Below are 13,588 nucleotides of genomic sequence, written 5' to 3' on the forward strand. Positions count from 1 at the left end.
TGGATGAATATTTAAAAAGTTTACTGCGAGGTATGTGAGACAAGAGAAATCTAGAATCTGGGAGCAGCACATCCAGAAGAGGGCCAAGAGGTGAGTTAGGCTGCTCTATCAAAGTAACCCCACATATTGACGCTACTAACCCCTTGGGACACTAAGGGGCAATTTAGCACGGCCAATCCACCTAACCCACACATCTTTGGCAGGAAACTGGAGCATCAAGAGGAAACCCACGCAGACACAGAGAACATACAAACTCCACACAAGGTTGGAATTGAACTCACTAGTGCTGTGAGGCAGCAGGGCTGAGAACTGTGCCACCATGCTGCCCCTATTTTCATAGAATCATAGAAATCCTACAGTGCAGGAAGAGGCCATTTGGCCCATCGAGGTCTGCACTGACCACAATCCCACCCAGGCCTTACACCCATATGCCTAAACATTTACCTGCTAATCCCTCTAACTTATGCATCTCAGGACACTAAGGGGCAATTTTAGCATGGCCAATCAACCTAACCCCCACATCTTTGGACTGTGGAAGGAAACTGGAGCACCCGGAGGAAACCCATGCAGATATGAGGAGAATGTGCAAACTCTACACAGACAGTGACCCAAGCCGGGAATCGAACCCAGGTCCTAGATAGCACTGTGAAGCAGCAGTGATAACCACTGTGCTACCGTGGCACCCAGACAGGTTCTTCAACACAAAGTCTATGGAAGAATCTTTGTGCTGAGGTCCATTTTTTTTCCTTTAAAGGCAGTTGTTTTTTCAGTCTACGACCAGTAAGCTATCACGACATGCATTGTGTAATAGCTCACTCACATTGTCATTGTACCCTTAAACAGCCAGTGCTACACCCAACTGAAAACGTGGGAAAGTGAAATTATAGCAGGGGTAAGAACGCATCATTGCTGTGCTGGCATTGACTGTGAATCTATCAAACCTGCCTTGCTTCAGTCTCTGCCAAGACCTGCTTGTTCGTCTCATTGCAACTAAGAAACCACATGGGTCAAAAAAAAACAAATCTGAGATGTTCCCTGGGAGGCAGGGTGGTGATGCCAAAATGATAGGATACAGGCAGACTTATATATAAGAAATTTTCACAAGGAATTATTTAAGGAAGATTCATTAGCCAGCATTAAAATGGTCAAATTTTTCATGGGACAAGCATCACGTAATCACAGATTTTTTTACGACACAGAAGAAAACCATTCGGCCCATCATGCGTACACTGGCCCTCCAAATGACCATGATAATTTAGCTAAAAGCAAATTACTGCAGATACTAGAATCTGGAACAAAGACATTTTGGTAGACTGAACCAGGGCAGGACTTACTCAGTTAATGGTAGAGTGTGGGGAGAATTACAGAAGAAAGAAATCTAGGGGCACATGTTCATAGCTCCTTGAAAGTGGAGTCACAGGTGGATAGAGTGGTGAAGAAGGCATTCGGCATGCTTGATTTCATCAGTCAGAACATTGAATACAGGAGTTGGGACCTCTTGTTAAAGTTGTACAAGACATTGGTAAGGCCACACTTGGAATACTGTGCGCAATTCTGGTCATCCTATTATAGAAAGGATATTATTAAACTAGAAAGAGTGCAGAAAATATTTACTAGGAAGCTACCAGGACTTGATGGATTGAGTTATAAGGAGAGGTTGAATAGACTGGGGCTTTTTCCTCTAGAATGTCTATAAAATAATGAGGGGCATAGACAAGGTAGATAGTCAATATCTTTCCCCAAAGGTAGGGGAGTCTAAAACTAGAGGGCATAGGTTTAAGGTGACAGGGGAGAGATACAAAAGTGTCCAGAAGGGCAATTTTTTCATACAGATAGTGGTGAGTGTCTGGAACAAACTGCCAGAGGTAATAGTAGAAGAGGGTACAATTTTATCTTTTAAAAAGCATTTGGATAATTACATGGGTACGATGGGTATAGAGGGATATGGGCCAAATGCAGGCAATTGGGATTAGCTTAGGAGCTTTAAAAAAAAAGGGTGGCATGGACAAGTTGGGCCAAAGGGCTTGTTTCCATGCTGTAAACCTCTATGACTCTATGCCGTTATGACAGAAAATGCTGGAAAACCTCAGCAAGTCTGACAGCATCTGTGGAGAGGGAACAGAGCTAACATTTTGAGTCTGGATGACTCTTTGCCAGGGCTTAATTCCACTTCCCTGCCTTTTCCCCATAGCCCTGCACATTGTTTTATTTAAATAATCGGTGGCACGCTGGCACAGTGCTTCATAGTGCTAGGGACCGGGTTTAATCCCTGACTTCGGTCACTGTCTGTGTGGAATCTGCACATTCCCCGCGTGTCTGTGCGGATTTCCTCCACGCGCTCCGGTTTCCTCCCACATTTTAAAAATGTGTGGATTAGGTGGATTGATGATGCTAAATTGCCACTAGCATTCAAAGATGTGTAGTTCAGGGAGATTAGCAGAGTAAATATCTGAGGTTAGGGTCTGGGTAAGATACTCTGTCAGAGGGGTGGTGCAGTCTTGATGGGCCAAATGGCCTCTTCCTGCACTGGAGAGATTCTATTCTTGACCAAAGCTGTTTGCCACATAGGTCAGTACTACGCTCAAAGCCTGCTCCACCTTTCATGGTTAGCAGTGCTGCCTCACAGCGCCAGGGACCTGGGTTCGATTCCTGGCTTGGTTTACTGTCTGTGTGGAATCTGCACATTCTCCATGTGTCTGCATGGGTTTCCTCCGGGTCCTCCAGTTTCTTCCCACAGTCCAAAGACGTGCTAGTTGGCCACACTAAATTCGCCCTCAGTGTACCCAAACAGGCACTGGAGTGTGGCGACTAGGGGATTTTCACAGTAACTTCATTACAGTGTGAATGCAAGCCTGCTTGTGACACTGATAAATAAAGCTTAATACTTAATCATCTCATGCTCTCTTGAATGCCTCAATTGAACCCGCCTTCACCACACTTCCAGGCAGTGCATTCTAGAGCCCAACCACCTGCTGTGTGAAAAAGTTTCTTCCTCACATTGCACGACATTTTGCTCCTGATGATCTTTACAGAGACATTTCACATATATTCCCCCCAACATAGAAAATTGAACGGTGACCTGATAGGAGTGGCAGACTTCCAGAGCCAGTGACCTTAAAGGTGTGACAGCCAGCAATAAATCCAATAAGGTCTTCAGGAAAAGCTGCTTTATCCAGAGAAAATGGATCTCGCTATCACAAGGAATAGTCAAAGCAATTAGCATAGGTGTGTTCAGAGGGAAGCTCGATAAGTACATGAGGTTGAAAACATTTGAACACTGTGTTGATGGAATTAAGGAAAAGGGGTGGGAGGAGAATGTAACCAGTTTGGATCTGAAATTCCCTCATTCTCTCTTCCACCTTCTTCCTTCGGGAAAAAGATACAAAAGTCTGATAACACGTACCAACCAACTGAAGAACAGCTTCTTCCCTGCTGCCGTCAGACTTTTGAATGGACTTGCATTAAGTTGACCTTTCTCCACACTCTAGCTCGTCACTCTGCACTCTTGTTTCCTTTGCTACGAATGGTATGTTTTGTCTGTATAGTGTGCAAGAAGCAATACTTTCCACTGTATGTTAATACATGTGACAATAATAAACCAAATCAAATCAAGAAGGCCTGTGAAGACGACATAAGTAGTCTCATGGTATCTGGTTAAAGTCCAACAGGTTTATTTGGTAGCAGGAGCATTCGGAGCACTGCTCCTTCATCAGGCAAGTGAGCAGTGCTCCAAAAGCTCGTGCTACCAAATAAACTTGTTGGACTTTAACCTGGTGTTGTGAGACTGCTTAATGTGCCTACCCCAGTCCAACACTGGCAACTCCACATCAAGGCCATATAAGATTATATAATCCGTGCAGGTTAAAATAAAATGCAAAAATATGTCTTATTCAAAAAATATCTGACAGAAATATGACAAAACATTTCAAATTGCTTTAACAGGAAAGTGTGAGGACTTTTCCTCATATTTTCTCCCGAATCCAGGTGCATTCTGACGTGTTTCAGCTCAGTAATGAGAACGTTACAGGCATTTCAATATTTTCATTGCAGAGACTGCTTAAACTATATACATCAATCATGCTGCACGCTGCAGAATTTCAATAGAATTACGTACAATGAGGATTAAGTACGTAATTGAAGAGGTTTTACCCAGTTGCTAGCCCCTCTGTGAAGGATAGCTGAAAGGACTTGCACAGCGGTCTTTCCCCATTACACCTTAGCAATGGCTGCTCCAAGCCTGAATGCGTCCCTCAGCACGTAACTGTCAGAATCAGTTATCTCCTATTTTGAACTGACAAAGAACCAAAATGTATTTGAAATTGTGCTTCACAGAGACAGGGCATTTCATCAAACTGGTGTTAGAAGGAATTTGTTTAGCTGTTTGTTTTTATCTAGCCCAGTAACAGTAAGTTGCCTAGTGCCTTTACTGTCAAGGGCAGCACAATGGCACAGTGGTTAACACTGCTGCCTCACAATGTCAAGGACCTGGGTTTGATTCCCGGCTTGGGTCACTGTCGCTGTGGAGTCTGGATGTCCTCCTGGTGTCTGCATGCGTTTCCTCTGGGTGCTCTGGTTTCCTCCCACAGTCCGAAAGATGTGCTGGTTAGGGTGCGTTGGCTGTGCTAAATTCTCCCACAGTGTACCTGAACAGGCACCGGAGTGTGGCGACTAGGGGATTTTTACAGTAATGTCATTGCAGTGTTAATGCAAGCCTACTTGTGACACTAATAAATAAACTTAAACTTCATTTGGATCCAGCAATATGTCATCGCCTGAGTCCAGAGATCCTTATTGTCATACTATCTTCCACAAAATAGAGAGGACGTGGAGAAGATGTTTCCACTGGTACGGAAAACTAGAATCAGAGGGCACAACCTCAGGTTAAAGGGACGATCCTTTAGAACAGAGATGAGGAGGAATTTCTTCAGCCGGAGAGTGGTGAATCTGTGGAACTCTTTGCCGCAGAAGGCTGTGGAGGCCAAGTCATTGTGTGTCTTGTGATATATAGGTTCTTGATTAATAAGGGGATCGGGCGTTATGGGGATGAGAAAAATATCAGCCATGATTGAATGGCGGAGCAGATTTGATGAGCTGAGTAGCTTAATTCTGCTCCAATGTCTATGTTTATGTCTAAAATGTGTGCCACAAACAGAACATTTGCTCATATTTTGAGCAGCATCACAGAGCATCTCACCACGTTTTGAAAAGGACACACTTTGAAAAACCCCACGTTACATCAATACCCCACATACACGCACATAAAAAAACGATCACTTGCATCAAATTTCTAAACGTTCATTATTCATTTCTCATTGACATATTTAACTGAGTGACTCTCAGACTATGTTCATGTACATTAGTGAATTTTCAATTTTAATAATTAATTCGTGATTCAATCAGAGAATCCTAGAGTGCAGAAGGAGGCCATCTGGCCCATCTGCACTGACCACAAGCCCCCCTAGGTCCTATCCCCAGGACCCTAGCTAGTCCCTTGATACTGAGGGGCAATTTAGCTTGGCCACTCCACTTAACCTGCACATCTTTGGAGTGTAAGAGGAAATCGGAGCACCCGGAGGAAACCCATGCAGACGCAAGGAGAACGTACAAACTCCACACAGATAGTGACCCAAACGGGAAATCGAGCCTGGGTCCCTGGCGCTGTGAGGCAGCAGTGCTAATCACTGTGCCATGGTGCTGCCCCATAAGTATCAGTACTGTACCCTGCGTTCTCTCAGTCCTGCAACATGTTTTTGTCAATGCCCCTATCCCACCTGTGGCTTTGAGAATTTACAAACAGCACCCATAGCAAGTCAAACACCCAGAGGTCATCAGCAACAAAGAACACCAATCTACACCACAAAGGAACTTTCCCTGTGACTGAGGCACAGCCCAGCATAGCCTTCCATTCACATTGAAAAAAGCAACAGTCAAAGACTCAATTTTAAGTATTTCTCAGGGACTGGGTTGTCAATGAGTTAAAATCAAGTCCTGAGTCTCAAACAATCAATTTTATTTAAGTAATATGGATCTCTGAATCTCAATGAAAGGCTGATGGAATCAGAAGCCCTTTGGACCACCCACATCAGGAGCCACAGATTGTCAGGTAAATCAGTTTCTCTGACAGGGTTAGCTACGATCAGAGTTTATTTGTTTTTAATTTTAATGTCCTTGGAAGTTTATTTATTAAACTGGAACACCCAGAGGAAACCCACACAGACATAGGGAGAACTTGCAGACTCCACTCAGACAGTGACCCAAGATTGTGGGAAATGAGCTCGATAGACATACAGGGAATGCAGTCTTAATGGACAAGCAATGTTGCAGGAAATCGGATCCATGCATAATAACAGCGCTAAAAACTGACCTCTGCACTCCTGGACATCACTGGGAGGAATTCCAAATTTCTGTATTTGGGAATCTTGAGGAATATTTGCAAACACAGCAGGATACTGCTTAACTCTGTGCTTCTATTGGCATAGGATTGGAGAAAAGGGTTTTGAGTTGAAACCACCTCACGTACTACAAAAAAAGTTCACATTCAGGATTGCACTGGATGTAATGGCTACGGCTTTCCAGCCAAGTCGTGTCTGGCACAAATTACATTGGGGCAGAATGGATTTGGAGAATTGTGGATGAATGTTCTCGCGTATTCAATGCTGGCACAAAACCCCATAATGATTTTGCCAGCCACCGTGCCTGGATGTAATCTACACAGAAGCCGGTTAGGATATATAACTAAGCATTTAAGTATCTACTTGAGGCCAGATTCTCCCTGCTCCCAGGGTTCTCCAACCCTTGGACACAACGGGAACACAGCAAGAACCTCTACTGGTCATCACACATGGAGACCTGTGTGATGGCCATGCTGGGGAGGACTTCAAAGCCATTGAAGCCCCTGGATGGCTAGAAATGTGGCTGGGAAGTTCCCATCTGGCTATGCCAACCTGGCAGTGCCACCTGATACCCTGTCAGAAGAGGGTCATGAAGGGGGTCTTGAATTGGGAGAGCATGAAGTGGGGATTGAAGGGGGCATAAAGAATGTCATGAAGGAGGAGTGAGCATGGTGGGAGAGCATGTAAGGAGCTATGAAGGAGGTCATGAATGTGGGGGGGTGAATAAAGGGGGACTCATTAGGAGGGCCTCTGATGCCAGAGATCTTTCTTGGGGTGGGGTTGGGAAAACATACCTCGGGTCCCTGACGTGCGTAGGGTGAGGGAAGGGGTTTTCAATTTCACTTTGAGATCGGAACGCTCTTTAAAAATTTCACCTGATCTGTCTGAAGCCAGGCTTGCTTAGGCCCCGCCTCGGTATTTAGGCCCCAACTCTCTCAGAATTGGTGCAAAAACTTGTCCCTCTCCCAAAATAAAAATGAGGGAGAATTGCAGTCTGATTCACGCTGGCATGTCCTTCCCTCCGAGCTGCTAGATCTAACTTCTCTACTCCCTTTGGCTCCACCAAGCCATGAGCCCCTTCACTTCCAAATTTTATGATCCTTCTTTCTTGCTACTTCCCAGTTGATAGCTACTTCCAGCTCCTCAGTCTGTTGAGCTACAGCCAGGAATCAAAGACTGGTGATGTTATTCAGGTCCTGCCATTCACCTCAACAGCTGCAGAGGGCAACCCATTCCCCTGGGCTAATGCAGGGTTTTTCAAAGTTGGGTTTTATTAAGTTGATTGACAGGAACATCATGTGACTGCGTGCAGCTTGGCTCACAGAGACACACAAGCTCAGTTGTAGAGAGAAGAAATAGTTCTCTGTCTCTCTCTTTCTGTCTCTGTACTTGGAGTCTGTGATGTGCCAGGAAATAGATCTTTTTCACTGAAGCTCTGCTGTTTGAAGATAGATCTTTCTTTGGGGACTGTTTTTTGGGAGTCAGAAGACAGATGTCTTTCTGTATCATTGCCCAGAGGGGTTAAAAGGCTGGAAATCTTTTTTTTTGTGTTAACTGATTCTGTGTTGGGATTTATGTCTGTTGGGATATTTCTTAAATTGGATCTATAGAGATAGCTAGCTGTTAAGAGTTATATCTTGCCATGTTTAAATATTTCAATTGGTAAAAGTTATGCTAGTTGCTTTTATTATATTTTAACTGTGCTGTTAAAGATTTGTTTTAATAAAAGTGTTCTAATGCATTAATAGAGCGCCTTATTCTCTCACGAAATAAATAATAAACCTAGGCTAACTTCATAATATACCTTGGCATTTCTGATCTGATCCTTGACTCTGGTATGACACTGAACGATGCAGGTCAGGAAGGGATTAGCTTGAACGTGGCAAGATTTTAGAGTCCATTATTAAAGGTGAGATCACAGAGTACTTGAAAGTGCATGATAAAGTAGGCGATTTAGCTTGGCCAATCCACCTAACCTGAACATCTTTAGACTTTGGGAGGAAACCAGAGCACCCAGAGGAAACCCACGCAGACACAGGGAGAATGTGCAAACTCCGCACAGACAGTGACCCGAGCATCGAACCCAGGTCCCTGAAGCTGTGAAGCAACAGTGCTGACCACTATGCTACCGTGCCGCCCTAGAAATTACCAGGGGTATTAGTGGTTCCAAGTCTTGGCAATACCTGGCACTCCGAACAGAGATGGGGGTACATTGAACAGTCCAGGCGAATTGCCGTTGAATGGTGTGCTTGAAGATTGGAGAGATAATTGCCAGCTAGACAATAGGCCACAAGGCCTCTTTTTGTGCTGTAAGCACTCTGATTCTGTATATGATTTCTGCAAACTAGAACTATGTGGGAGTCAACAGCAAAAGCTGGATTTATAAGAGTGGATTTTCAGACTGCTTTACTATTTTGTCATTATAACTGATTAGCCTTGGGGGGGAAGGTGAGTACTCACAGCACTTTGTTTGTAAAAGTCTTTGCATGGTGGCTTCGCTTATTCTAACATTGGCCAAAGCTATTGTGTGGGCTCCAGAGACAATGGGATTGATGGGTCTAATAGTCCCATTACTTAATTGATGTCCTTATGTGTGCATGCAGTGTCTGTAAATGGCTCAGTCATTAGTGAATTAGTTAAAGTGATTAATGTCCCTGCCCTCCTATTTATGTAGGCTGCATTGCCGCCTTGTATAAGGCATGCCTGGATATTCAGAAATGAGAATGTGACAATCTTGTGATTGAAGATTTAGCAATACAGAAAACAGCAACCATGCTGCTAACCGGTGATGAAAGGTTGAAGAGCCTGGGTCCAAAAGGAGAGGACTCAGAAATATTATTCAAACATTAAAGTTACTTAAGTGGTTAGATTAATTGAACCCAGCTAATATCACAGAATCATACAGCATTGGAGGCCAGTCAGCCCATTATATTCATGTGAGCTCTTCAGAAAAGCTATCCAATCACTTCCAATCTCCATATCCCTATAAAGATCTTTTCCCTTTCAACTTCTCTCCTTTTGGAATGTTGCTTCTTCTGGGTAGTGCAGTGCCAATTACAGGTGGGAGATTAGGTGTCTCTCGCACACTGGTGCGGACTCAATGAGCTGAAAGGTCTCTCCTGTATGATTTTATGATTCTCTGCACATGTTTGCACACATTAGCACCAATTCTTTTGCCAATCACCTTAACCCTGTTCTTTGCTTTTTAATCCTTTGTTCACTGTTTCCTTTCATTTACTCTAGAGCAAAACCAGTCAGAATCATGAAAACCTTTATCAAATCTCCTCTGAGTCTTCTTTGCTCTAAGGAGAATGACTACAGTTTCTCTAATCTCTCCACATAACTGATGTCCGCCAACCCAGTACCATTCTGTTAAATCTCTCCCACCCCGTCTCAAGACCTTGATACTCTTCCTAAATTGTGGTGCTCACATTTGAAACCATCTCCCCAGTTGCTGAGGCCTAATCTTATATAGACTCAGCATCACTCCCATTGAATCCCATAGTGTAGAAGGCGGCCATTTGGCCCATTGGGTCAGCATCGACTCTCTGAAAAAGCATCCCATCCCCCACTCTATCCCCATAACCCTGCATATTTACCATGGCTAATCCACCTAATGCCCACATCTTGGGAAACTAAGGGACAATTTAGCATGGCCAATTAACCTGCACATCTTCAAAGTAGAAGGATGAAGTAGGAATGGTTGAGAGCTTCAAGTTTTTAGGTGTCCAGATCACCGACGATCTGTCCTGGTGCTCCCATGCCGACACTATAGTTATGCCTCTACTTTCTCAGAAGATTAAGGAAATTTGGCATGTAAGCTACTCTCACCAACTTTTACTGATGCACCATAGAAAGCATTCTTACTGATTCCATCACAGCTTGGTATGGCCCCTACTCTGCCCAAGGCCGCAAGCAACTACAAAAGGTCGTGAATGTAGCTCATCCATCACCCATCCATTGAGTCTGTCTACACTTCCCGCTGCCTCAGAAAAGCAGCCAGCATAATTGAGGACCCCATGCATCTCTGGCATTCTCTGTTCCTTCTTCTTCCATCCAGAAAAAGATACAAAAGTCTGAGGTCAAGTACTAACCGATTCAAGAACAGTTTCTTCTCTGCTACCATCAGATGTTAGAATTTAACCTACCTCATCTCCAGTCCAAGCACATTGGCACCGGGCACACCGACACCACCAAGTGGGAATGGCTGGTGAACCAGCACCGCGACTCGTACGCCTCCTACATGGGGCACTTCAACCTCCCCAACTACTTTGTCATGGCCGAGAATGAGACCAAGGTCCGCATCCACTTCAACCTCATGGAGATGATGCTGCGGCCATGCGAGCCCCTGCCAAACAACCCTGAGGAGGCCTGAGAGGGCCCAGCCCGGCCCAGGGATATGGGGGGGGGGTGGTAGAATGTGGGTGAAAGATGTATATGGGTGAAGGGGTATACGAGTGAGGATTGGGGAATATGGGTGAGGATAGGTATGCGTGATATATGAGTAGAGGACAGGTGTATAGGGGTGAAGGATTGGGTATATGGGTAAAGATTGGGGTATGAGTAAAGGATAGGGGTATGAGGAGTATTTGGGTGAAGGATGGGGACGTGAGAAGTATATGGGCACATAGAGTAATTGCATTGATATAAGGGGGAATGGTGCAGGTATAGGCAGATAGAGTTGATTGGAGGAAGGGTGCCTTGTGGATCGCACTCCAACCTGAGACACAAAGGAATTTCTCCATCAGTTTAATCTAGCTCCTTACCAACAACCAACCCCACCTCAACCAGTGGGTTGCTCCTATGTCTCCAGTCAGATGGTATAGCCTGCCCACTCCAGGTGACAAGGTGAACCACTTCTGCTCTCTCTCCCCAGTTAGTCGGGTGATATTCCAGCCACAAATGTCTCCATCCTCGATCATCCACAACCAGCCAAGTTTCAGAGTCTCCACTTGCCTCAAGAGTTCTGCCATCGCAAGGGCTTGTAAATGATATACAGAATTATTACCCCTCTGAGATACCTTGAAGCTTCACAATAGCTGATGACTTTTCTGTGTGGTGCAGTGAATTTTGTGGGTAAATGATCACAAGCAGCAGCCAAGCTCTTTGCAAAAGTGGCCAGTTGACTTCACAGCCTGTTTGCAGAGGATAAATTTCACCATCTCAAGATGATCCAAAGCTCCTCACACCCAGGGAATTGGGATTTGCCCTCACTTCAGCAACATAACCTTAAAACAACAGCTAGGGAAGGAAATATTACTAAATGATCTGCCGCCCAGTCTGAAGGAAAGGTTTCCACATCAGCTGATTAGTGAGAAGCTTTCATAAGAACATAAGAAATAGGAGCAGGAGTAGGCCATCTAGCCCTTCGAGCCTGCCCTGCCATTCAATAAGATCATGGCTGATCTGTCGTGGCTCAGTTCCACTTTCCCGCTCTCTCCCCATAACCCTTAATTCCCCTGTCTATCAGAAGCCTATCTATCCGTGACTTAAATATATTTAGCGAGGTAGCCTCCACCACTTCAACAGGCAGAGAATTTTTTCATGCTGGCTTTGATCATTGGGAGATTTCTAATACTGAAACCTGGGCCCACGTTGCTGTGAAGATCTTGAAAGAATTTTTGAGGGGAATTCCAAAAATACCTGGTTCCAGCGTAAAAATTCCAGTCACTAAAGCAACCTTCTGTCATCATCCTGTGTCTCCTACAACTGAGCCAATTTTGAATCCACTTTATCAAGTTACCCTGCATCCCTTGTGAACTTATCTCCTTTATAAATCTCCCATTTGGGACCTTGTGAAAGGCTTTGCAAAAATCCATATAAACTACATTGACTGCAATACCCACGAGTCATGAGTCTCTGGAGCTTACTTCCTCAAAAGACAGTGGAAGCAGAGTCTTTGAATATTTCTAAGACAGAGCCAGATAGATTCTTGATTAACAAGGGGGTAAAAGGTTATCAGGGGGTCAGCAGGAATGTGGGGTTAGGTTATAAGCAGATCATCCATGATCTTACTGAATGGGCGGAACAGGCTCGCGGGGCTAAGAGGCCTACTCTGTTTGTATGTTCATAAGCAAAGGGTAAAGTAAGAAAAAAATTGAATTTCACTTAACAGCAACAAACCATCAAAGTTAATTTTCTGTTCTCTCTTGGGAGCCCTAGGTTGACAGGAGACCTGAGCAGACCTGTGAAATTTTCCTAGCTGAAATCATTTTAATAACTTCTCTAACTGTGTTGATTGAGCTAATTTCCTAACCAAAATATATCCCTCAACAAACATAATTTATAAAACAGATAATGTGAGAATTATCACAGTGCACTTTGTGAGAGTTTACAGTGTTTGAACTGACTTCTTCCATTATAATGGTGACTACACTTCAAAAATATTTCATTGAATCACAGAATCCCTGCAGTACAGAAGAAGGCCATTCAGCCCATCCCGTATGTACTGACCACAATCCCACTCAGGCTCTATTCCCGTAACCACACACATTTACCCTGTTAATCCCCCAAACATTAGGGGCAATTTAGCATGGCCAATCCACCTAACCTGCACAGCTTTGGACTGAGAGAGGAAACCTGAGCACCCAGAGGAAACCCACGCAGACACAGGGAGAAAGTGCAAACTCTACACAGACGATGACTGAGGCCAGAATTGAACCTGGGTCCCTGGCACTATGAGGCAGCCATGCTAACCACTGTGCCGCCGTGGTGTTGGAAGTATTGTAAACTGTGAAACACTTTAGCAAAGTGTAAATTGGACCCGGTTCCCTGGCTCTGTGAGGCAGCACCACTAACAACTGTGCCACCGTGCCTCCCAATATGAGGGGCGCAAATAAGTTAGATAGTCAACATCTTTTCCCAACGATAGGGGAGACTAAAACTAGAGGGCATAGATTTAAGATGAAAGAGGAGAGTTACAAAAGGGTCCAGATGGGCAATTTTCTCACTCAGAGGGTGGTGCCTGCAACAAGCTGCCAGAGGTAGTAGTAGAGGCAGGTACAATTTTGTCTTTCCAAAAGCATTTAGACAGTGATTTGGGTAAGATGGGTATAGAGGGACATGGGCCAAACCTGGGCAGTTGGGATTAGCTTTGTGGTTAAAAAAAAGGCAGCTTGGACAAGGTGGGCTGAGGGGCCTGTTTCCATGTTGTAAACATCTATGATTATAAGTAGCACAGGCCTCTTTGGCAGATA

The sequence above is a fragment of the Carcharhinus amblyrhynchos genome, chromosome 22 (genome assembly GCF_965287045.1).
Source record: "Carcharhinus amblyrhynchos chromosome 22, sCarAmb.v2.hapA, whole genome shotgun sequence".
Classification (NCBI taxonomy): domain Eukaryota; kingdom Metazoa; phylum Chordata; class Chondrichthyes; order Carcharhiniformes; family Carcharhinidae; genus Carcharhinus; species Carcharhinus amblyrhynchos.